The following is a 25,981-nucleotide window of genomic DNA, read 5'->3' as shown; positions in this document are numbered from 1 at the left end:
TATTGTGAATAGTGCTGCAATAAACATACATCCTCTCCAGCACCTGTTGTTTCCTGACTTTTTAATGAACGCCATTCTAACTGGTGTGAGATGGTATCTCATTGTGGTTTTGATTCACATATCTCTGATGGTCAGTGATGATGAGCATTTTTTCATGTGCCTGTTGGCTGCATAAATGTCTTCTTTTGAGAAGTGTCTGTTCATATGCCTTGCCCACTTTTTGATGTGGTTGTTTTTTTCTTGTAAATTTATTTGAATTCTTCGTAGATTCTGGATATTAGTGCTTTGTCAGATGACTAGATTGTAAAAATTTTCTCCCATTCTATAGGTTGCCTGTTCACTCTGATGGTAGTTTCTTTTGCTGTGCAAAAGCTCTTTAGTTTAATTAGATTCCATTTGTCAATTTTGGCTTTTGTTGCCATTGCTTTTGGTGTTTTAGAGATGAAGTCCTTGCCCATGCCTATGTCCTGAATGGTAGTACCTAGGTTTTCTTCTAGGGTTTTTATGGTTTTAGGTCTAACGTTTAAGTCTTTAATCCATCTTGAATTAATTTTTGTATAAGGTGTAAGGAAGGGATCCAGTTTCAGAATTCTACATATTTCCCAGCACCATTTATTAAATACAGAATCCTTTCCCAGAACCATTTTTTCCCAGCGCCATTTACTAAATAGGGAATTCTTTTCCCCATTTCTTGTTTTTGTCAGGTTTGTCAAAGATCAGATGGTGGTAGATGTGTGGTATTATTTCTGAGGGCTCTGTTCTGTTCCATTGGTCTATATCTCTGTTTTGGTACCAATACCATGCTGTTTTGGTTACTGTAGCCTTGTAGTATAGTTTGAAGTCAGGTAGTGTGATGCCTCCAGCTTTGTTCTTTTGGCTTAGAATTGTCTTGGATCTTTTTTGGTTCCATATGAACTTTAAAGCAGTTTTTTTCCAATTCTGTGAAGAAAGCCGTTGGTAGCTTGATGTGGATGGCACTGAATCTATAAATTACTTTAGGCAGTATGGCCATTTTCATGATATTGATTCTTCCTATCCATGAGCATGGAATGTTCTTCCATTTGTTTGTGTCCTCTTTTATTTCGTTGAGCAGTGGTTTGTAGTTCTCCTTGAAGAGGTCCTTCACATCCCTTGTAAGTTGGATTCCTAGGTATTTTATTCTCTTTGAAGCAATTGTGAATGGGAGTTCACTCATGATTTAGCTCTCTGTTTGTCTGTTATTGGTGAATAAGAATGCTTGGGATTTTTGCACATTCATTTTGTATCCTGAAACGTTGCTGAAGTTGCTTATCAGCTTAAGGAGATTTTGGGCTGAGATGATGGGGTTTTCTAAATATACAATCATGTCATCTACAAACAGGGACAATTTGACTTCTTCTTTTCCTAACTGAAATACCCTTTATTTCTTTCTCTTGCCTGATTGCCCTGGCCAGAACTTCCAACATTATGTTGAATAGGAGTGGTGAGAGAGGGCATCCCTGTCTTGTGCCAGTTTTCAAAGGGAATGCTTCCAGTTTTTGCCCATTCAGTACGATATTGGCTGTGGGTTTGTCATAAATAGCTCTTATTATTTTGAGATACATTCCATCAATACCGAATTTACTGAGCGTTTTTAGCATGAAGGGCTGTTGAATTTTGTCAAAGGCCTTTTCTGCATCTCTTGAGATAATCATGTGGTTTTTGTCTTTGGTTCTGTTTATATGCTGGATTACGTTTATTGATTTGCGTATGTTGAACCAGCCTTGCATCCCAGGGATAAAGCCCACTTGATCATGGTGGATAAGCTTTTTGATGTGCTGCTGGATTCGGTTTGCCAGTATTTTATTGAGAATTTTTGCATCAATGTTCATTGGGGATATTGGTCTAAAATTCTCTTTTTTTGTTGTGTCTCTGCCAGGCTTGGGTATCAGGATGATGTTGGCCTCATAAAATGAGTTACGGAAGATTCCCTCTTTTTCTATTGATTAGAATAGTTTCAGAAGCAATGGTTTCAGAAGGAATGGTACCAGCTCCTCCTTGTACCTCCGGCAGAATTCAGCTGTGAATCCATCTGGTCCTGGACTCTTTTTGGTTGGTAGGCTATTAATTATTGCCTCAATTTCAGAGCCTATTATTGGTCTATTCAGGGATTCACCTTCTTCCTGGTTTAGTCTTGGGAAGGTGTATGTGTGCAGGAATTTATCCATTTCTTCTAGATATTCTAGTTTATTTGCACAGAGGTGTTTATAGTATTCTCTGACGGTAGTTTGTATTTTTGTGGGATCAGTGGTGATATCCCCTTTATCATTTTTTATTGCATCTATTTGATTCTTCTCTGTTTTCTTCTTTATTAGTCTTGCTACCAGTCTATCAATTTTGTTGATCTTTTACAAAAAACCAGCTCCTGGATTCATTGATCTTTTGAAGGGTTTTTTGTGTCTCTATCTTCTTCGGTTCTGCTCTGATCTTAGTTATTTCTTGCCTTCTGTTAGCTTTGGAATGTGTTTGCTCTTGCTTCTCTAGTTCTTTTAATTGTGATGTTAGGGTGTCAATTTTAGATCTTTCCTGCTTTCTCTTGTGGGCATTTAGTGCTATACATTTCCCTCTACACACTGCTTTAAATGTGTCCCAGAGATTCTGGTATGTTGTATCTTTGTTCTCATTGGTTTCAAAGAACATCTTTATTTCTGCCTTCGTTTTGTTATGTAACCAGTTGTCATTCGGGAGCGGGTTGTTCAGTTTCCATGTAGTTGAGTGGTTTTCAGTGAGTTTCTTAATCCTGAGTTCTAGTTTGATTGCCCTGTGGTCTGAGAGACAGTTTGTTATAATTTCTGTTCTTGTACATTTGCTGAGGAGTGCTTTACTTCCAACTATGTGGTCAATTGTGGAGTAAGTGTGATGTGGTACTAAGAAGAATGTATATTCTGTTGATTTGGGGTGGAGAGTTCTGTAGATGTCTATTAGGTCAGCTTGGTGTAGAGATGAGTTCAATTCCTGGATATCCTTTTTAACTTTCTGTCTTGTTGATCTGTCTAATGTTGACAGTAGGGTGTTAAAGTCTCCCATTATTATTGTGTGGGAGTCTAAGTTTCGTTGTCGGTCTCTAAGGACTTGCTTTATGAATCTGGGTGCCCCTGTATTGGGTGCATATATATTTAGGACAGTTAGTTCTTCTTGTTGAATTGATCCCTTTACCATTATGTAATGGCCTTCTTTGTCTCTTTTGATCTTTGATGGTTTAGAGTCTGTTTTATCAGAGACTAGAATTGCAACCCCCGAATTTTTTTGTTTTCCCTTTGCTTGGTAGATCTTCCTCCATCCCTTTATTTTGAGCCTATATGTGTCTCTGCATGTGAGATGGGTCTCCTGAATACAGCACACTGATGGGTCTTGACTCTTTATCCAATTGCCAGTCTGTGTCTTTTAATTGGAGCATTTAGCACATTTACATTTAAGGTTAATATTGTTATGTGTGAACTTGATCCTGTCATTATGATGTTATCTGGTTATTTTGCTCGTTAGTTGATGCAGTTTCTTCCTAGCATCGATGGGCTTTACAATTTGGCATGTTTTTGCAGCAGCTAGTACCAGTTATTCTTATCCATGTTTAGTCCTTCCTTCAGGATCTCTTGTAGGGCAGGCCTGGTGGTGACAAAATCTCTCAGCATTTGCTTGTCTGTAAAGGATTTTATTTCTCCTTCACTTATGAAGCGTAGTTTGGCTGGATATGAAATTCTGGGTTGAAAATTCTTTTCTTTAAGAATGTTGAAGATTGACCTCCACTCTCTTCTGGCTTGTAGAGTTTCTGCTGAGAGATCTACTGTTAAGTTTGATGGGCTTCCCTTTGTGGGTAACCCAACCTTTCTCTCTGGCTGCCCTTAACATTTTTTCCTTCATTTCAACTTTGGTGAATCTGACAATCATGTGGTCTTGGAGTTGCTCTTCTTGAGGAGTATCTTTGTAGCATTCTCTGTATTTCCTGAATTTGAATGTTGGCCTGCCTTGCTAGGTTGGGGAAGCTCTCCTGCATAATATCCTGCAGAGTGTTTTCCAACTTGGTTCCATTTTCGCCATCACTTTCAGGTACACCAGTCAGATGTAGATTTGGTCTTTTCACATAGTCCCATATTTCTTGGAGGCTTTGTTCACTTCTTTTTACTCTTTTTTCTCTAAACTTCTCTTCTCACTTCATTTCATTCATTTGATCTTCAATCACTGATACCCTTTCTTCCAGTTGATCAAATCGGCTACTGAAGCTTATGCATTTGTCACGTAGTTCTCTTGCCATGGTTTTCAGCTCCATCAGGTCATTTAAGGACTTCTCTAAACTGGTTATTCTAGTTAGCCATTCGTCTAATCTTTTTTCAAGGTTTTTAGCTTCTTTGTGATGGGTTCGAACTTTCTCCTTTAGCTCAGAGAAGTTTGATCATCTGAAGCCTTCTTCTCTCAACTTGTCAACGTCATTCTCCTTCCAGCTTTGTTCTGCTGATGGTGAGGAGCAGCATTCCTTTGGAGGGGGATAGGTGCTCTGATATTTTGAATTTTCAGCTCTTCTGCTCTGCTTTTTCCCCCATCTTTGTGGTTTTATCTACCTTTGGTCTTTGATGATGGTGATGTACAGATGGGGTTTTGGTGTGGATGTCCTTTCTGTTTGTTAGTTTTCCTTCTAACAGTCAGGATCCTCAGTTGCAGGTCTGTTGGAGTTTGCTGGAGGTCCACTCCAGATCCTGTTTGCCTGGGTATCAGCAGCGGAGGCTGCAGAACAGCGAATATTGCTGAACAGCAAATGTTGCTACCTGATCTTTCCTCTGGAAGTTTTGTCTCAGAGGGGCACCCAGTTGTGTGAGGTGTCAGTCTGCCCCTACTTGGGGGTGCCTCCCAGTTAGGATACTCAGGGGTCAGGGACCCACTTGAGGAGGGAATCTGTCTGTTCTCAGGTCTCAAATTCCATGCTGGGAGAACCACTACTCTCTTCAAAGCTGTCAGACAGGGACAATTAAGTCTGCAGAGGTTTCTGCTGCCTTTTATTCTTCTACACCCTGCCCCCAGAGGTGGAGTCTACAGAGGCAGGCAGGCAGGCCTCCTTGAGCTGAGGTAGGCTCCACCCAGTTTGAGCTTCCCAGCTGCTTTGTTTACCTAATCAAGCCTCAGCAATGGTGGGCGCCCCTCCCCCAGTCTCGCTGCCACCTTGCAGTTAGATCTCAGACTGCTGTGCCAGCAATGAGCGAGGCTCCGTGGGTATGGGACCTTCCGAGCCAGGTGTGGGATATAATCTTCTGGTGTGCCGTTTGCTAAGACCATTGGAAAAGTGCAGTATTAGGGTAGGAATGACCCAATTTTCAGATGCCATCTGTCGCAGCTTCCCTTGACTAGGAAAGGGAATTCCCTGACTCCTTGCGCTTCCCGGGTGAGGCGATGCCTCGCCCTGCTTTGGCTCATGCTCGGTGGGCTGCACTCACTGTCTGACAAGCCCCAGTGAGATGAACCCGGTACCTCAGTTGGCAAGGCAGAAATCAGCTGTCTTCTGAGTTGCTCATGCTGGGAGCTACAGACTGGAGCTGTTCCTATTTGGCCATCTTGGAACAGCCACCACCTTTTTTTTTTTTTAAGTCAGTATTTCTCTAAGGTGGTCTCTGACTAGTTGTATTGAGATAGCCTAGGGTGAGTATTGAAAATGTAGATTTCTGAATCAACTCCTAATCAATTGAGTTATAGTCTGTGAGTATGAAATCTAGACACTTTCATTTGTTTAGTTCAGAGAAGTCGCCATGGAGCCAAGAAGTTAGAAGGCCTTAACACATATGGGAACTCTCCAAGCCTTCTCAGGGAGTCTACAATCTAGGACCCATGTGATCCCCGGGACACATGACTTGAATTGGGAAACAAGGCCCCACTTTCAAGGTGTCTCTTTTGCTCACTCTCAGATAGAAGCCTTCCCTCTTATTATGGAATTTGGAGCGTGGAACTTGGAAGAGATTGGGAAAGGCCAATGAAGACCAGGGCTCTTCAATATAACTCAAAGGAGAGGGTCAGCCCTGGAAGGGGGAGAAGATGGGCAGGGCAGGGCTGGGGTTCATGGGCCAGTGCAACAGATTGGAATTCAGGGGACTCTCTAGGCCAGGCAGGAAGCTAGAGGGCCTCCCATGACCACAGCAGACACACAGTGGACACCCAGTGGAATTCCTAGGCCTTTCCCTGACATGCTGGATGTCAGCGCAATCAACTCCATGTCCACCCTCTCTAGTGGATGAGTCTAGGCTCCCAGGAAGTCCTAACACTCTAATTTATTCTGCTTGTCCTCTTGTCCTCTCATCCTTCCTCTTTCTCTGTTGTGTCCCAGTTGTAATTAGGTGTCCTCACACCTAATTTTATGCTGATGTCTCCCAAACATCTATTTTCCACCTTTACTCCTCCCCAAAACTTTAGATCCTTACATCCATCTACCTCTTGTGTCCTGGGGCACCTCAAACTTAAGATGCCATCACCCTCTTTGCCAATTCCTGCCATCCCACACACTGGCCACTCAAACCAAGGGCTGACAGCCATCTTATTCCTCCTCCCACTTTGTCCCTCAGGTTAATTGCATTGCTAACCAAATTATGCTGTTTTTAAGTCTGTTAAATCCTTCCCTTCTCTCAGTCTCCACTAATACTGTCTGTGTTAATTTAGGCCTCATCATTTCACCTGGGCAACTGCAACAATGAGCAGCTTGTGTCTGTGCCTGTATCCATCCTTCCATCCTGCTCTCCAGCAGCAGCCAGGGTGGTCTTTCAAAAATGCGAAGCTGATCACGTTACTCCCTGCTGTAAACCTTCCAGTGGCTCCTATTGCCTTCAGAATAAAATACTAATTGTCTGGCCTCCGTCTATCTCCAGGCTCATCCTCTCTCAATTTTCCATATCCTCCAGCTACTTTCTCAGGCATAGAAGCTAAGAACTCCCCCGTCCTCCAGAGCCCTAGGCTGACCAACCCCCACTGAAGACCATGCTTTCTGATTTCTGCCTGTCACTTCCTTATTGTCCCTGCTCTCAATCCAGCTCACTGTTCAATTCAGCATGGACAGGAGAGACAGGGAAAGAAAAACAACTGTTATAATTATTGCCAAAAGCTGTGTTCCGTTACTATGCATTGTGCATAGTAAGAGTTCACATTACATTTCTCATTTTAATTCTCACAGTATCCTGATGGGACAGACAGATGAAGAACCAGAGACCCAGAGAGGTTAAGTAGCTTGCCCAAGGTCATGCAGCAGTGTAAGCAGTACAGATGATTCTTAAGCCCACATTGTTTGACTTCTGAGACATATCAGAAAACTACATCAAAGAACACGTACAACTCAGACCTATTTCCAGTGGCCTATGCAGAAGAGCTACCCTGCTTGAATGGAAACCTCTTAAGATATACTATTCTCAGAAACCTAAGCGCTTAGCCTGGCTTATGGAGGAAGCAATGCAATCTACCACAAGATGATTAAGACAACAATGAACTTAAATCCCAGCCACTGCTGGAGAATATCTGCCTGTGAATTCAATTTGGTTCAATTCAATCCGATTTAATTCAGTGCAGTTATCGAGTGCCCACCATGCACCCCATAGGGCTGGTCCAGAGAGAAAGGCAGGTGCCCACATGGGCACCACATGAGGAAGCAGGAATGGGGGTTCTGGGATCTGGGGTTCAAGGCAAGAACTGTGGTCAGCCCTGGAGCACTTAGGAGAAGAATTTGCCAAATTCCTATGCCAGTGTCTGGTTGGCAGCAAGCTTTGTAATTTTTAATTAGTACGAATTCTATGCCCATATTGTATGGAGAAAGATGTCACCAGTTTAATAGATATTCTCAGGCCTAATATATATGAAAGAAATTGGGATTGATGAGTGGTTAAGAGCATGGGCTTGGGAGACAAAGTCTTGGCTCTATTACTTCCTAGCTGAGCCGTCTTGGGCAGGCTACGTTAACTTTCTGGGCTCAATTTCCTCACGTGTCAAAGGGGAATGAAAATAAAACCAGCCTCATAGGGTTACTAAAAGGGTTAAGAGAGATTATGCATATCAAGTGCTTAGGCTGGCCCCAAAGTGCCTAGAAAAAGTGCAAAAAGTGTTAGTGAATACAATTCTTATTCTGCACTGGTTAGCTCGAAACAGATAATAATTACAATTCCAATACCTAGTCTGGTCACTGATACTTAATAAATGTCTCCTGAATAAAAGAATACATGAGTGGAATGTACAACTTAGGAGAGACAGACAGCTAGAGGATACTGGATGCTGAGCTAAGGCTCTGGACTCTATTTCATGGGTGACAGGAGCCATCGAAGGGTTTTCAGCAAGGAAACAGCACGGCCAGATTTGGTTGAGAAAGGTCACACTGGACCAGGACACAGGATGGGCAGGAGGGAGAAATTCTGGAGACAAGCAGGAGGCTGCTTCAGTGTTCCAAGTGTGAGAGCACCTGAGCAAATTCGGGGGTACTGGTGTTGCAGAGAAAGGGGAAAATTGGAAAGATACTCAGGAGGCAGAACTGGCAGGACTTGGCAACCAAGAGATGGGAGCAGATGAGAACCACCCTGCTCTGTGCAATGTCAAAAAAGAAGAATCCAGTTAGGGAATCAGAGGAGAAGCTGAGGGCCTCTCTGGAAGCCCCCGGTCACTGTTTTCACTGGGAATGCTGAGTGCTGCTCGTTCCTCTGCCCCACCACAGAGCAGAGGTTCATGAGTGGCCTGCCACAGCGTGGGGCACAGTGGGCAGCCAATGGTAAATTCTCCTGCATAACAGATCTCAGAGCTTACAGCTGGGGCCAGCAGCCAGCCGCAGGAAAGGGTTTCCCCTTGGCAGACAGGCCTCGGCTAAGGGACAGAAGTCATTCCTAATTGCAGCATGTTTTTCAGGGGAAGTCTCCAAAGCTGTTTAGAAAATAAAACCTCTGAAAACAGTCCAAATACAGGGAAAGTGGCTCCCATATTTGTTTAGAGCTACTTTGTGCTGACCGCCATCACCAGTTTGTTCTCACTCAGCCTTCAGCATGACTGCAGAAGAATTAGCTGCACATTTTACAGAAGAGGACACTGAGACTCAGAGTTTTTTTTCTTAAATTTATATAAATATGAACATTTTTCAGTGGAGGAATCAGAATTCAAACCCATCTCTTTGATTGCAAAGTGCATTCTCTTTCTTCTATGAGAAAGGACTTTGGATTATAAAACATACTTTATAATCCTTAATTTTAAAAGGTCTGTTTCCTTAGACATTCACATACTGTGGCAGTGTAAAATGATCAAATGCTTTTAGAAAATAATTTGGCAGTAAGAATCAAGTGTCTTAAGAAACATTCATTCTGGGAATTGTTCCTAAAGAAATAATAATAAATTCTGAAAAAAAAAAAGCTTTGCACATAAAAATATTCCTTGCAGCAATATTTATAACATAAACAACTAGGAACAGTCTAAATGTTCACGGAAAGAGGAATGGTTAAGTAAGCTGTGATATATCCACTTAATGGAATATTTTGAGGTCAAGGGTTTATAATAACAGAGAAAATGTTAATGTTATAAGTGCAGAATAATCAGGATACAAAATTGTATTTAGCCTCATCAAGCGATGGTGTTATAGAGCCACTGGGGTTTCCATTTAGAGCACTTTCCTCTCCAACCTCCATTCAGCTCCTTCCAAATCACTCCAGATTAAAAAAAAAAAACCACTACTTAATAAGAACATATAATTTCTCAATGTTATATAATGTGAGAAAAAAACCTCTAGAACTAATTTTACTGTTTTTATTGATCTGTAATATAGAATTTAGTAAAAACTATGCTTGCCTTTAATTTCCTCTTATTCAGAAATCCTAGAGCTGGAAACCTATCACTCCTCTTTAATATAATATAATTCTGGAGGCAGTAGCCATAGAAGAAGCCAAAAAAAAAAAAAAAAGCATCCATGTGGGAAAGAAGAAATAAAATTACATTACTTGCAGCTAATATGATTGTCTAATCTAGAAAATCTAAAATAATCAACTTTAAAACTATTAGGGCTCATGAGAGAGTTCAGTAAGATGGCTGGTTACAGAAGAAATGTACAGAAATCAATAGCTTTCTTATTTACCAGCAATGAGCAACTAGAAAAAAAATGCAATGACAAAATGGCCCTATTCACTATAACAATAAAAACTATAAAAGGACCTAGGAAAAAATCTAACAAGAAATTTACTAGACTTATGTGATGAAAACTATAAAATTTCATTCAAGATCATTAAAAAAGGCCTGAAAAATAAGAGGCATACCATGGTCCAGGATAGGAATATTCACTACTGTAAAAATGTTAATTCTTTCCAAATCAATCTACAAATTCAGTGAAATTCCAACAAAAGTCACAATGAAATTTCTTTGAGGGAAATCTGAAAAACTTACTCTCAAATTCATCTGGAAAAGTAAACGCATAAGAATCACCCACAAATATTTTCAAAGTAATAATAATGAAGGAGGTCTTTTCCAGTTAGAAAACAAAAATTATTATAAAGCTATGGTAAAATTCAAATGGTACAATTATGACACAGAAATAGAATAACAGAGAAATAAAATACAAGAGAAAGTCCAGACGTAGAACTATGAATAGAGCTGAACTCAGTTTATGATGAAAGGACTATTTCAAATCAGAAAGGACAGGTTTGGAGTTAATTCATTATTCATTTATAACTAAAATAAAGCTAGATCTATAGCTCACACCTGGTACAAAAATATAATCCACACAGATTAAATAGCTAAATGTAAAATATAAAAATTCTGAGAGTTCCAGAATAAACAGAGAAGACTATTTTTACAATCTCCAAGCAGGAAGGTATTCCTAACCAAGATACAAAACTGAGAAGTTTTATGGGATCAAATCAGGAAATCAACTGATTTGAACACACACACACAAAATAAAATTTATGCTGTGAGAGACAATCAAGTAAGGCTAAAAGACAAGCCACTGATTGATAAAACTTTTTTACAACATATATTGATGTTAATATTAATGTTAAAAATATACAAAGGGCTCCTATAAATGAATAGGAAAAACAAACATGACCTGATAGAAAAATAGGTAAAGAATATGAACAGGCAATCCAGAAAATAAAAGTGACCATCGACATATGAAGAGATTATTAACTACACTAACAATTGCAGAAATGTTTTTCACCCATTGAGAGGGATAAAAACAAAACTTTAATTTGGGAAGGAGTTAGGGAAACAGCCACTCTTATACATAGTTAATGGAAACATTAAATTGGCACAGTCTTTCTGGAGTACACTTTAGCAGAGTCTAAATTTAAAAATAATGTATACTTTGACCCAGAAATTCTATTTTAAAGAAAGCTATCCTATTAATGCTCCAATGTGCACTGAGATATATGCATGATGATGTTAACTGTAACATTATTCAAAATAGTGAAAAATGCAATTATTAGGGAAATTGTTAAAAAACGAGGCTGATATACATACTGACATTGAAAAATATTTAACGTAGACATTTAAGAGAATAAAAACAAGCTGTAGAATAGTATGTTTATGTTTCACCTCCTATCCTGTGTGTGTGTTTGTGTGTGTGCATGGGTGTGCACACGCATGTGGGCACGTGTGTGTGTGTAATACCTAGGCTAATAGACCAACTTAATAATGCTTAGGGAAGACAGTGGAATTAGGGTAGGGATTTAACATATAGACGACTTTAACATTTTATTCTATACTCTCAGGTATGTTTTGAGTTTTTCACGAAGAGTATAAATTGCTCTTATAATAAAAAATGGATATATATTTAAACACACACACACACACATGCACACACACACTATGAACACAGCTCTTTAAAAACAAAACAAAGCCATACCTATAAAAAGAAAGAAAGAAATGAATCAAAATGTTCATGCATAGAACTTCTTTATTCAGTTTTTCTGTTTTCTAAATTTTCTTTAATGCCCATGCTTTATGTTTACAATGGAAATAAAAATATAATACTCATTTGCTTTTGTGGGGACCTAAATATATATATATATATATGAATAAATATATATATATATATATATTTTGAGACAGAGTCTCACTCTGTCGCCCAGACTGGAGTGCAGTGGTGCAATCTCAGCTCACTGCAAGCTCCGCCTCCTGGGTTCACGCCATTCTCCTGCCTCAGCCTCCTGAGTAGCTGGGACTACAGGCGCCTGCCGCCACACCCGGCTAATTTTTTGTATTTTTAGTAGAGACGGGGTTTCACCGTGTTAGCCAGTATGGTCTCGATCTCCTGTCCTCGTGATCTGCCCGCCTCGGCCTCCCAAAGTGCTGGGATTACAGGCATAAGCCACTGTGCCCAGCCTATTCTTTTAAAATTAAAAATTTTTATTGATTGATTTATTTTTCATCTCAATAGTTTTTGGGTGTACAGGTTTTTGGTTACATGGACACGTTCTTTAGTGGTGATTTCTGAGATTTTAGTGCACCCATCACCTGAGCAGTGTATACTGTACCCGATATGTACTCTTTTATCCCTTAACCCCCTCTCAATCTTCTCCTCTGAGTCCCCAAAGTCCATTATATCATTCTTATGCCTTTGCATCCTCATAGCTTAGCTCCCACTTATAAGTTATTTGGTTTTCCACTCCTGAGCTACTTCTCTTAGAATAAGGGTCTCCAGCTCCATCTAAGTTGCTGCAAAAGACACTATGTCATTCCTTTTTATGGCTGAGTAGTATTCCATGGTGTATATATACCATGTTTTCTTTATCCACTTGTTGGTTGATGGGCACTTAGGTTGGTTTCTTATTTTTGCAATTGCAAATTGTGCTACTAATACTCTTTATTCTTTTAAAGTTCTGCTTACTTTTTGCTGTAAGCAAATGCAGTAAAATAATTTCTCTTTCCCTCTGAGTCTGGTTGGGTGATTTTGAAGCAGAAAGTGAGGCTGGGCATCCCTGGGCCCTCAGCACCGACTCGAGTGCATTTGTAGGAGGTGAATGACCAAATGCAGACAGGCTCAAGAGCAAACAGGTCTGGCGAAAGGGTTCATGTTATCCTATCAAAAATGATTAATGGGATTTTCCTAGCATAATAGTATGTGTATAATAAATTGATGATGCTTGATTATGATTGTGAATGGATCATCATGCTTTCCATCCATCCGATTCCCACATCAGGAGAAACATCTGGGTCACAGCTCTGCCTGGTACAATCTGAATGGCAGAGGAGGGGAAAGAAATTAAAACAGAGAGGGAGCTAAAATTACTTATAAGAAAGGAGGGGGAGTGGCTATTATGGAGCACTCACTCTGTGCTACTTATCTCATAAGAACCATTTTTGGCACTATTCTACCTATTTTGCAGCTGGGAGCACTGAAAGATTAGTCCACTTGCCTATGATTGCCCAGTGGAACCTGGTTTATCTGAGTCCAGATCCTGGCCTCTTCCCACAGGCCTCCCAGGCAGAGGATGGGAGAGGAGAAAGGATGGGGAAGTGAGCACAAAGCAGCTTTCACCTACATACTCTAGAGAAGAATGTATCTGAACTCTGAGCCCTTTTCTTCCTCCCCAGGCTGAGCTCTGAAACTTCTCCTGGCGGTTCCAGAGAGCGATGGAGGGAATGCTGGGGCACATCCAAATAAAGCCCCTAAGTGGGCGTTCCTGCTCAGCTATGCATGAGCTCTTTGTGACTTCATCCTCCAGCCTACAACTTGTGAAATAAGCACGACTTCACTCAGAGAACAGCCAGAAACATACAAACTTTCCAAAAATATTTGAATGTTGACAGCAGACTCTCTTGCATTCCAGTGAATAATTGGTTTGTATGAGTGTATGTGTGACCTAAATCCACAGAATTTACCATTCTGTGACTATACAAAATAAGTTTCATAGCCCTGATTTTCCAAATCTCAATGGCTAATTGCCAAGCTAGCAGGCAGCCATGCCTTTTCCCAGGATGCTGGGGTGGGTGATACTGGGCTTTAAGGCAGTCCTCTTGCTCACTGGCTGCAGCCTGCTACAAGGGCAGGAGATCAAACATATCCTGATGTGGGGTCTACAGCCGTTGTCTGACAGTGGTGACGGGGACAGGAGGATTACTGTTAATGGGGCTACCTGGATAATGAATTCTTTTTCTCTGTGCCTGCTTGCTAGGACCACTGCCTACTCCACAGGTTTCTGTGGATTTGCCCAAATTTCAGTGGCTCCCCAAGGCCGAAGGGAAGGTGGTCCTTCCAAGGTCACTTGTAGTGAGCTGGGTCTCACCCCAGGGCTGCCTAGGCCCCCAGTGTTACAGCTCTGTCAGTAACACTGCCCTTTCATACATGTACACCTGTAGCAGGTGCTGCCAGTGTCCTGCCTGTAATACTTCATCTTTCAGAGTGGGCCAGCTGACTGCAAGCTCCCCGTGTCTGTATCCCTGTGCTCAAAGGATTTTTTTCCCCCAATGCTAGGCCACTTTGCCCATGTGCACAGCAGGCTGGAAGGGCTACGGAATTAATAACCCCTCAGGAGCAGTCCTCATTCAATGACATTCAGGAATTGGTGTATAAATACCTCAGCTCCCTCGTTCCTTGTGTGGGATAATTCTAAGATCTGGGTTCTGCAGACCTGAGTTTCCCAGAGTGTCCCTGTGGGATTATGGCCCAGGCCCCCACTGTGGTAGCTGGTATGACCACCCTTTATTAGCTACTGTCTTTTCTCTGTATTATGTCCCTCTTATCTGCTAGTGTCACCTGTACTTCCTAATAGAACACTTGTGCTTGAACCCTTATCTGAGGCCTGCTTTTGGGGAACCGAAACTTAGACAATACCCTGGTTCCAGAGGGGCAAGAACTCAGGCATCAGACACATAATATGCCTAGGAGCAGCCCTCTTCTGGGACCTCTGTCTTGTTGTGGCATCCGGGTCACTGACTGGGTCCCCATCTCCTGCAGGGCAAGTCTCCTCTCAGGTATCCTGTCTTCCACAGGGTCCCAAATCCTCTTCCCCCAAGATGCCCCAGGTACTTCTGTGGAGAAGAGGTGCTGCCTTGCTCCTCTCAACCACATCCAACCCCAACATCTTTGAGCTTCCACTTCCACATCAGAAAAATGGAAGTCATTCTTGCCCACCTCAGTCAGTGGCCATAAGGATAAATATCAATAATCGCTACATTATTGAGTGTTACCTATATGTTGTATGTTAGATTCTCCGCTTAATGCTAATTTGAAATTGACAGCAGCCCTAAGAAATAAAAATTATTATTCCTGATAGCGTTGTTTTAAAGCTAAAGAAACCGAGGATCAGAGAGGTTAAATAGCTTTCCCAAATCCTGAGCAGAGCTTTGAATTCACATCGGACCCTAGAGCCCTCTAGGCAAACAGCTTCTCATGACACAGGCACAGAGCACCTGGTGGGAATGCCTGTGTGGTCTATGGGTTTGTGGGTCAGCGGTGAAAGAGGCAGGGATTGGCCCTACATGGGGGTACTAGGAAATGGTCTGAGTCCAAGGAGATGTGGGCCAAAATTGGTAGTAGAGGGGTGGGGATGTATGGAGGATGAAGTGACAGAGGTTTGGGAGGCTGTATCTTATACTGAGGGAATCATGAATAAGACAAGAGGTTAACAGCAGCAGGGTCACCCCAGGGGTGGTGGCTGGGGAAGGGAGGCTTGAGGCTTTCCTGCAGAGCTTGAGCCCGCCCTCTGGAGAGGCAGGGGGACTTGGTGCAGGGATGTGGCTTAGGTGGCCTCAGCAGAGAGGTGGCAGGCCACACTGGCCGTCCTCCAGAAAGGCTTAGAGGGGGATGCTACATCTCGTCCAGGTTCCTAGGCATGGGATGCAGGCTGTTCCCAGCCCCCACGAGTTTGCGGGGTTGTGAATGTTGAACAACTTTGTAGCCAGGTCTTTCTGGGTTATGGGATGAGGGGTCTGAAGCTGCAGTGCTCAGGTATCCCAGGGCCTGGTCCTGAGCAACCAACTCCCCTCTCCACTGTAGCACCTGCTGGCACCTTGACCCAGTCCTTGATGAGATGCTGTCGTTTCCCCTAAGACAGAGGCAGTGGCATCTCTCCACACTTCCCAGAACCCCAGAGTCTGGGAGCCATGCAGGCCCCTAAATCTAAGCTGATTTTTCTTTTGTTAAGTCACAGGATAAAGCACTTTACATATTAATCAGGTTAGGAATATGAGAGCACATATCAGGGGATTGAAATATGTAGATTTTGATGATGAATTCATGCTCATCAGAAAACCAATGAATCATCCTAACTTCATTATCAGGAATTATTTGATGGGGGAATTGGCAGAGGGGGTAGGAGGGTAAGGAGGGGAGTAGTGAGGGGGAGAGGATTTCTTGGTTCTCAGCATAGGCTGAGTTCTCTTCCAGCAAGACATTTTTGCAATAGGACCATTTGTTTCTGTGACATGGGTCTTACACATGGCCACATATTGGAGGCCTCAGTGAAGCTTGAGGACATCACCTGGTGAGGTCACACCAAGATCCAGGGCAAACCAGGGAGAGAGATATAAATAACCCCACAAGTACAACTATTTTTACCATTGTTTTTAGATTACCCCAGCAGTCACTCCTGTGACACGAACTCTCTGGGTGACTTTGGCAAGTCACATGCCACCTCCCTGTGCCTCAGTTTCTTCATCTGGCGAAGGAGAATGATGGCTGTCGAGCAACAGAGCTTTCAGGACTGGAGCCAAGAAGAGGGGTTGAATTACCAAGTTCCAGGCTCCCTGTGAGCTAGGCACACTTTGAGGTGTGAAGATCCAGGCTGAGAAGGAGCAGACATGGGCAGACACTCTACTGACTGGGAGGAGGCACCTGCCATTTTAAATAGGTGGTTGGGGAAGGCCTCACTGAGAATGTGATCTTAAAGGTGGCACCTGAAAGAGGGGAGAGAGTGAAATATGTGGATATCTCGGGGGAGAGCATTCCAAGTGGAGGGGAAAGCATGTGCAAAGGCCCTGAGGCGGGAAGAGCATGCGTGGCGTCTAAGGAACAGCAAGGAAGTCATTGTGGCTGGGGAAGTGAATTAGAGGGAGGGTAGGAGGAGGAAAGGTCAGAGAGGCCATGGTGGAGGGGGCAGGGTTACAGGGGGCAGGGCCTGTAAAAGAGGATATTCAGGCCAAAACAATATTGTGGAAAGGTGAGAAGATGAACTGGAAGCTAAAATGGCTCCTTTGTGGGGTAAACTGAGGCACTGAGGCACAAGCATTGAGGAGCTAGGAAAGGCAGACAGGTGAGGAACACTACGTGAAATCCGGTTTATGTGGATTCAGATCCTGCTGGAGCCAAGTGCTGCTATGACCTTCTCATGTGAAGTCTACAAACGCCGGCTCAGTGCTAGGTGGCCAGGAAACATTGAAGGTGGTGGAAACAGATATGGATCAGACATGGAGAGCTTGGATTCTGCCCTGGCTCTGCCACATGTTTGCTGAGTGATGCTAGGGCTGTTTCCTCATCTGTGGAATCCGGCAATTGGACAAAACACTTTCTATTGAACTGTCTGGAAGTCAGATTTTTTTTTTCTCCAGGGCTTCTCTTTCCTGTGCTAAACAAGCTGCTGCTGCTGTCTTTAACAATGCAAGTAAAAACTTGTGGGTTCATGCTGTGTATGTCCACATCATGACTGAGGTCAAGAGGTCACCCCTCCTAGAGCCAGTACTGCTTCCATAGGGAGCCACTCAGGACACAGCCGGGTGACACAGAGCCAGGAGTCTCAGCCTCACTGTGCTGTGGAATCACCCAGGCACTACCAGGGACAAAATGAGCTCCATTCACCCGAGGTGGGGAGTGGTAACAGCTCACTCCAGGGAACCTCACTGAGCAACTTTGAGGGAAATACAAAATGAATTGATTCACGTCTGGTAAACAGGTATCAAGGGCCCTCCATGGGCAAGGTGGTTCCACAAATGTTCTCTCTCTCAGTCCTCCCAGAGACCCGATGGAGGAGGTATTTCCCTCCCATTTTGCAGATGAGGAAACCAAGGTTCAGAAGTCTACATGGCTTGTGAGTGTGGGTGTAAGATGGTCTCAGTCAAGAGCCTGGGTTCCTAGTCACTTTGTAATATTGCCCCAGTTAAATCCTTACCCTGATCCTTGGAGTTAGATTGAAAGAGGAGAACGTTGAGGTTCAGAGAGATGAAGCAACTTGCCTAAGGTCACACAGACATTACATGGCAGAGATGGCATTTCCTGCTGGCCCATGGAGTCAGGTTGCTAAAAAATGCTATTACTATTTCTCTTGCTAACCAAACATCCCACTCCCCAAACAATCCATCCAAACTGCGGTTCTTGTTGAAGGGATATCGTGGAGTCATTACCAGACTCTGAAAAGATAAAGCATTGCAAATTGAATGAGAAAATCTATTTTCACATCCTGATGAAGACATAGCTGACAATGAAAGAGTGAATTGTTTTAGACAAAACCACAACCCCCTGCTTTTTCCTTTTTTAAAAAAACTTAGAGTTATAGCTTTAGAAAAATAGGAGCAGCTGACTATCACAGATAAAAATGCCCTTTTGCCTAATTGGATCTTTAATAAGGAATCCTAATTAATCCCCCTGAATAGGGAACTTTTACACTGGTGTTATCTCAGCCCCTGTGCTGATGGGGCTGGTTATTTCCAGATACAGAATAATGAATCTTTTCCAGCCGGGGCTAGGAGTCGCCAGAGACTTGTCAACTTCCCTGTGAAGGTAATTACTTGCTAAGGCACCAGGGGGACGTGGGGCTGGGGAAACGGCTTGGGGGAGGGTAATTACAAGAAGAGGGATTGGGGGGATTGAGGGGAGAGCTTGGGAGGGCACTGTTGAGCCAGGGCTGAAGGAAGTTTGGCAACTGTGAAGGAAACTGCTGGTGGAAAGAGGGAGGCCACGTCAGCATCCAGGATGTCATTTCCAGCTCAGAGTGAGGCTTAAAGGACACTTGCCCTCATGTAAAAAATGTCACTTGATGGAGCTTGACAGATTCCAATAATTGTGGGAGCCGAACAGACAGCAAACAGAAGTCAGGAAGCAGGCCTGCCTGTGACTCTTCCTGGTCGGGGCAAAGGCTGGGCTGTCATTGCCTGGGGACCTCTGTGGCATCCATAAAGACAACACTAAATGAAAAGGGTTATCTGGACAGCCCAGGCCACAGACCAGCAATGAGAAGGACGCGACGGATGTGGCTAAATGACACGGGCCATTTATCTGCATTGACAGGGCTCTCTTGAAAGGGGAAGGCTGATGGCAGTCTGTCCTATGCTCACCAGGGCTGGCATCTAGGGAGCTGGCAGGATGTGGGAGCCAAGGCCTTGATGAGCCTGGCGATCTGTGAAGCCAGCCCACAGTTTCAAGCAACCACAGCCCATGGGATAAAAGCAGCCCCAGGGGGAAGAAGTTGAAGCCAATGGCATAGGCCCAGGGCCATCTTTTCAGGATACAAGGTCTCTTCCCAACCTCCAAAATCCAGAGGGGCAGAAAGAGCAGAGGTTGGGAGGCAAAGGGCCCTGGCTTCAGGCTGCAACTTCCTAGCTCTGTGACCTTGGGTAAATGACCTCACTGGGTCTCGGGTTCTCAGAGTTGCTTAAAGGCGCAAAGGAAATAATCAGTGTAGATTCCTGGCATGTCGTGGGTACCCTACACATAGTAATTGTATTTTCTTCCTTAAAACCCTCTCAGTTCCAGAAAAATCACCTTTGGAGGCAGATCCCACTGGAAGCGAACCTGTGGGGCTGGATTTACATGTGAAAAATTAGTAAGTCTCTGTGTACCAAGCTGCATGTTTCCAGCAGGTTACAGTGGAGGTGGTGAGGACCCATCACCTGCCTTATAAAACCAGGGCAACTGAAGTTCAGAAAGCTAAGTGACTTGCTATAAGAGAAGAGTAAAAGCCATTATTGTTCAACCCCAACTTTCCCCATGTGCCCTTCAGGGTACTGCCAAATGGCCCTGGGACCTCAGAGCTGCCCGGCCCACGGAGACACGACAGCCTCTTGCTGTGGCCTCCGCCTCGGTCAGCCTGAAGCTGCCTCCCTGACTTATCAACTGCAGAGGCCAAGACCCACGGGACTTTGAATCTCTGAAAGAAGCTGTGTGCAGCTGTCTGCACGGAGCACATGCTGGGAGGCTCTGGGAGTGGGGTGAAAGAGGGGCAGGGGAGGAGGGGAGGAAGGCCCTTCCAGGTGCTGTAAGCATGCAAGGTCAGAGGAAGGACACAAGCCAGATTTACAATCTGGGAATCTGGGGTTGTTCAAAGTCTTCTGTGCCCAATTATTTCTTATAACTCTATGTAAGGCCTTGAGAGGGTCAGAAAGTTAACTGAGGTCACATGATTAGTTGGTAGCAGAATTGGTATTTGAATCCAACGTTGACTCCAAGTGCTATCTATGCTCCATGCTGCCCTCCTTGGTGTCAGGAAAGAAAATGAATTAGAGTCTGGAAGAGCAGAAGAGAAGGAGGGGTAGATCAGGATTTAGAGTCCAGAGGATGGGGGTCTAATTTCTGGCTCAGACACTTAACAGCTATATTACATCAGGTTTCTTAATCTCTTTATGATAATATTATTATTTTACAAGAGTTTTGTGGCTGGGTGCAGTGGCTCATGCCTATAATCCCAACACTTTGGGAGGCCATGGTGGGTGGTTCACCTGAGGTTAGGAGTTTGAGACCAGCCTGGCCAACATGGTGAAACCTCATCTCTACTAAAAATACAAAAAAATTAGCCAGGCGTGGTGGCAGGTGCTTGCAATCCCAGCTACTGGGGAGGCTGAGGTGAGGAGAATTGCTTGAACCCGGGAGGCAGAGGTTGCAGTGAGCTAAGATCACGCCATTGTACTCCAGCCTGGGCAACAAGAGCAAAACTCTGCCTCCAAAAAAAAAAAAAAAAGTTTTGTAAGCATTAAATGAGACAATACACATACCTTAGTACAGTGCCTGACACATGGTAGCTCTTAGAGTGATTATACTGTGGAAGGTATATTAAGGCAGGAGGAAGGCAGATAGAGACTCAAAGGGGACAGATTGTATCAGAGCCTGCTCTAAGGGTGAGAAATGATCCCAGGAGTGGCTGGCCTAGGATCTGCAGAGGGAACAAAATGGGAAAACCCAGCTGGGAAGGACCACATGTAGGTGAGGAGGAAGCTAAGTCTCCGAGGCTCAGTTTCTTCATCTGCAAGATGGGTATGCCACTACCTAACTCAAACATGGGGGTGAAGACCCAGTGTGACAAGATGGCATTCCATACATGTGATGGCCTCAATTCAATCATAGAGGCAAACAATGACTATCTGCCTGTTTGTTTATCTTGACATTGGTCCTGTTGCCAAAGGGCTCTGACACCAGGCAAGGTGAGCCAAGTGCCATATGCTTTTCCCTTTGATGCTGGTGAGATGCGGCTGGCTGTAAGGAAGGTGCTGAGACTCTAAGATCTCAGAGGCTATATTTATTCAACAAATTGTCAGAAAATCTTTACACCTGTCTGTGCCAGGACTCTACTGAGCCCTGAGGATTCAGAGATGATGGGCCAAGTCCATTCTCTGAAAGAGTTCATGTTGGGAGGAGGATTCTGTATTCTAGAAAAGTCTGGCTTGTGCCAGTGGCATAGGAGCCTGGGGTGGCCCAGTGTGGGTGGGGCTGAGGGAGGGCAGAGGTACCAATGCATCTAAAGGTTTCAGGAGGGAGACCCCTTGAACAGGCTTATACCAGGTAGACAAGGAGGTGAGACTAGACTTCAAGACTAAACTTTAGCAGCTCCTTGAAAGATTGAGACTTCCTAGTTCAGCATCATAATCACAAGGCTTATCACAGAAACTGGCACAGAGTAGGCAAGCAAAAATGTTCGTGAAATAAATTAATACAGTTTATTAGGAGTCAATGTGCTTCATTTGATGGAATAGATGTGCTTGCCCAAACTCACGCATAAGCTGTAACCAAACCTATACGTCAAACATAACTGGGAAGAAATTCAATAATGAATCCATTCATTAAAAGATAAAACATTTCATAATGGACAAAATCCACTTCCTTTATGTTATCACTCTGGAAAGTATTCTATTTAGGCCCAGGGTAGCTCTTAAACTTAAGTCTATTTCAGAACACCCAGGAGAAGGTTAAAAATACTCAATTACTTGAGTTCCATCCTCAAGAATCCATGATTTTACAGAGGTGGGGACCAGGAATCTGCATTCTTCCAAAGAGCATTCAAGCAAGTCTTCTGAAACAGGGAGCTGGTCAGTGCAACCCAGTTTGAGAGACATGGGATAAGTCCTAGAGAGCATTTTTTTTTTAAGGGAAATGCAGGGTATCTTTTTTAAAATGGGGGGTATAACTGAGATGGATCAGAAACTGCAGGGCTCCTGGAAGCCGCCCCATCTGGCCGCCTCTTCTCCTCTCACCCTGCCTGACACAACATAGAGAGATGTCTCTCTATTTCCAGAAAGACAATCAACTCCTGAAAAGCCCATTTTCTACTTCACTCTTTGATGTCCTTCATAATCTCTTTCCCAAAAGCCTCTCTTGCTCCATCACATCAAGTTTCTCCGCTTTGGTGCACACGAATCCACGGGGAGCTGTAAAACTCACGGATGCCTGGGTCCCTCCCTGGGCATGCTGACTTATTTGGTCTGGGGCATCACCTTGTCACACTGCTGGTTCTAATCAGGATCTGGGTTGCATGGACTGCACTAAACCCTTTATCCCTTCACCTTTTTTCTGGCCCAGAGATCAATGTCCACAGACCCCTCAGCTTTCACGGAGTATCCCCCTCAGCCATCTCCAGTGACCAGAAGAGGTATCTAGAGAAGAAAGATAAAGCCACATGCAGGACTGGCTCTGGAGGCTGGAGGCTACAGACAAGGCTTAAGAGGGGTCCCTGGTGGCCCCAAGTTCACTCCTGAGTAGGAAGCCTATTTATCACCCTCCAATTGCCTTTCCTCCTGTCTCCCTGGGGTTTGTAGGCAAGAGACAAAGAGCACTATAAAGACTCCTGGTGGGACAGGTGGCTGGCAAATTGACTTCACCCCCAACCCCAGGGTGGGCAAGCAGACAGTACCCATCAAATCTCTCACCTGCTTCCTGCCAGACACAGTGCACTGCAGCTCAGAGGAAGTGAGTGAATAGCTGAAACTGACGTGGCTGCAGAAATTGACATCAAGTGCCAGACAGGCATTTGCTTAGCAAATTGGCTAATTTTAACCTCTGCCTCCCAGACCAGAACTCTTTTGAAGGAAAGAAACAAAAAGAAAGTGATATTTAACACAATTCTATTTCTGTGCTACACAGTCTCTGAGGTTGCAAGTTTGAGCCTAATTGATTTCTTAGTCAAAAGAAAAAAAAAAAACAAGCCAGAAAGGAAAAACAAACAACTGAGAGACCTCACTCACATTGCAATCAAACCTCTCCAGTTCTGTTGTCAACTGCTGAGCTTTTTTTTTTTCTTTTTTTTTAAGACTGGCCAAGTGACTTGCATAATTTAAGATCCTTTCTAGCACTGATCAGCCCGCTCTGGCCAAGCAGTTTGCTGATTAATTATTAATCAGACTGAGTTTAGGATGAGTAATCAGCAAGAGTCAGTGCTAATTTGCAAATGTCCCCCAGGAAGGTTATTACTTAAAATACTTGGTGGAGAGGCTCCATGTTAACCTTTGCAATTAGCCACAGGACATTGTAACTGGCAAGGCAGAAGCAGATCTCTCCTCCAAACAAATCAACCTTCGATACCTACTAAGTGCCAAGACGCACATTAGGGGCTTGTGACGGTTCTGCTGGCAATGGCAGGGGAGGGAAAGGGCACAGAAGAAAGATAAATACATAAGTCAGCAAGAAAATATCAGGTATTGATGAATGTTTAAAATAAAATAAGATAGAGAGCAAGGGCTACTTTAGGCTGCATGGATGGGAAAGGCTTTTCTAAAGATAGGAAATTTACATTGAACTCTATATTTCAAAAAAGCCAGTTTTTTTTTTTTTTTTTTTTTAAACTTGGAAGGAAGATTTGAAGACTGCGAAGGAGGAGGATCCTAAGCCCTGGGGAGAGCTAGTGCAGAGGTCTGAGGAGGGAACCTGCTTAGCCCACCCTAGGGACAGGATGAAGGGCACAGAGAATGCATGTGAATGAGGGATAGGAGGGAAGTCAGACAGATAGGCAGTGGATAGACAATATAGGGTCTTGTACGATTTTATTCTAAATGTGATGGTAAGCCATCAGGAGGCTTTAAACAGGGGAGACATGATTTGATTAATAAACCCAAGTCACTCTGGGTACCATCTGGAGAATGGATTACAGAGGGGTAAAAGCAGGGAGATAAGGCCCCCGAGTAGCCCAAAGGTGCTGGCAGCACCAAATGGGCAGAAGCAGCTTCCTCTTAGGAAAACATAAATGTGGCAGGTTGTGGGGAAGGCTAGGAGAAGAACAGATTATGAATGGGGAGGGGATGAGAAGTCTGAATTAGATGGAAACAACCCAAATGTCCATCAGTAGATCAATGGATAAACAAAATGTGGTTTAGACATACAAGGGAATATTACTCAGCCTTAAAAAGAAATGATGGCCCATCTCCTGGTCACTACTTTTCCATTTTCTGTCTATAAATCTGGCTATTCTGGGTATTCTTCTTTAATGGCCATGGAGTTCCATTTGGGAAGGCAAAAACGGTACTAGAGATAGATAGTGGTGTTATCCACTGCTAAATAGCCAAAGTGCTGAATGCTACTAAATTGTACACTTAAAAAATGGAATGATAGGGTTTTTTTGTTTTTGCTTTTGTTTTTTTTGAGACCGAGTCTCGCTCTGTCACCCAGGCTGGAGTGCAGTAGCACGATCTCACTACAAGCTCCACCTCCTGGGTTCACACCATTCTCCTGCCTCAGCCTCCTGAGTAGCCGGGACTACAGTCGCCCACTACCACGCCCGGCTAATATTTTGTATTTTTAGTAGAGATGGGGTTTCACCGTGTTAGCCAGGATGGTCTCAATCTTCTCACCTCATGATCCACCTGCCTTGGCCTCCCAAAGTGCTGGGATTACAGGCATGAGCCACTGTGCCCGGCCGATAGGTTTTATGTTATACATATTTTTCCATTTTTTTTTTAAGAGACAGGGTCTCGCTATGTTGCTCAGGCTGGTCTTGAACTCCTGAGCTCACGCAAAATCCTCCCACCTCAGTCTCCCAAGTAGCTGAAACTAGAGGCACATGCCACCGTGCCTGGCGATATGTTCATTTTAATATTTCTGTTAATATACATGAAACCCAGAAGACCCTTCAGGGCTGAAAATTTAAATCAAGAGCCACTGGCATCTGGATGACATTGAAAGCCCATGTATGATTGGTTGGGGCTAGCTGAGAAAGAGAATAAAAAAGAGGAGAGTCCCAGGACCCTCTGGGCAGTCCAAGCATAAAGGCTGGACAGCAAAACAGACTAAGAAGGAATGGCCATAGGGTGACCAGCTACATGGTTTCATAGGAGCCAGGAGAAGGAAATAGTCCAAGAAGGACAGGAGCCAAGAGAAAGAAATAGTCCAAGAAGGACAGGTGACCAGTGTCATGTGTTGCAAGAGGCTGAGTCAGATAAAGATGGAGAAACGACACTGGAATGGGCAACTTGGAGGTTGCTGTCAATTTTAGCAAGGTCAGTTTTAGTGACAAAGCAGGGCAGAAACTGAGAAAGAACTGTCTCAGCAATTGGCAGTGGCTGAGCCATTCCATGGTAGCTGAGTGGGATGGAGTAATAGGGGTCTAATGAGTGCTGTTTTTGATTTTAGGTGGTAGATATTAGAACAAACATGCCTTTATGGTGTTAGAAGTGCTCAATAGAGAGAACAATGGTGGAATGCAATAAAAAGGAGATACATATAGTAGGGAAGTTTTGGAGGAAGATAAGCTCTGGAGCACAGGAGAGGGCTGGCCTTTGACAGGAACCAGGGCATCTTGTCTACAGAAGCACGAGGTGTGGCAGACAACTTAGCTCACCAAGCATCTCATCTGCTCATCGACATTTCCTGGCTCCCTCGCAGCAAAGTTGGACCGTGTGACTGTTTGTGGCCAATGAAATATGA

General features: G+C 43.7%; 1 protein-coding gene and 1 long non-coding RNA gene across 13 annotated transcripts in view; one reads left to right on the top strand and one right to left on the bottom strand.

Moving 5' to 3' along the window:
• Window positions 1-13,646, top strand: part of LOC105494676 (uncharacterized) — a 29,999-nt gene extending 16,353 nt beyond the window's left edge. Inside the window, exon 4 of one of the 2 annotated variants that reach the window (XR_011623349.1) lies at window positions 13,525-13,646. This is a non-coding gene — a long non-coding RNA (uncharacterized lncRNA). Of the gene's footprint in view, window positions 1-6,648; window positions 6,802-13,524 lie in introns of those variants that run through there. The other variant, XR_011623348.1, reaches the window with a different exon arrangement.
• LOC105495216 (CUB and Sushi multiple domains 2) overlaps window positions 1-25,981 on the bottom strand; it is a 656,530-nt gene that overhangs the window by 358,445 nt on the left and 272,104 nt on the right. The window lies entirely within an intron of this gene.

This window comes from Macaca nemestrina, chromosome 1 (genome assembly GCF_043159975.1).
Source record: "Macaca nemestrina isolate mMacNem1 chromosome 1, mMacNem.hap1, whole genome shotgun sequence".
NCBI lineage: Eukaryota > Metazoa > Chordata > Mammalia > Primates > Cercopithecidae > Macaca > Macaca nemestrina.
This window is presented reverse-complemented; position numbering and strand designations above follow the sequence as displayed.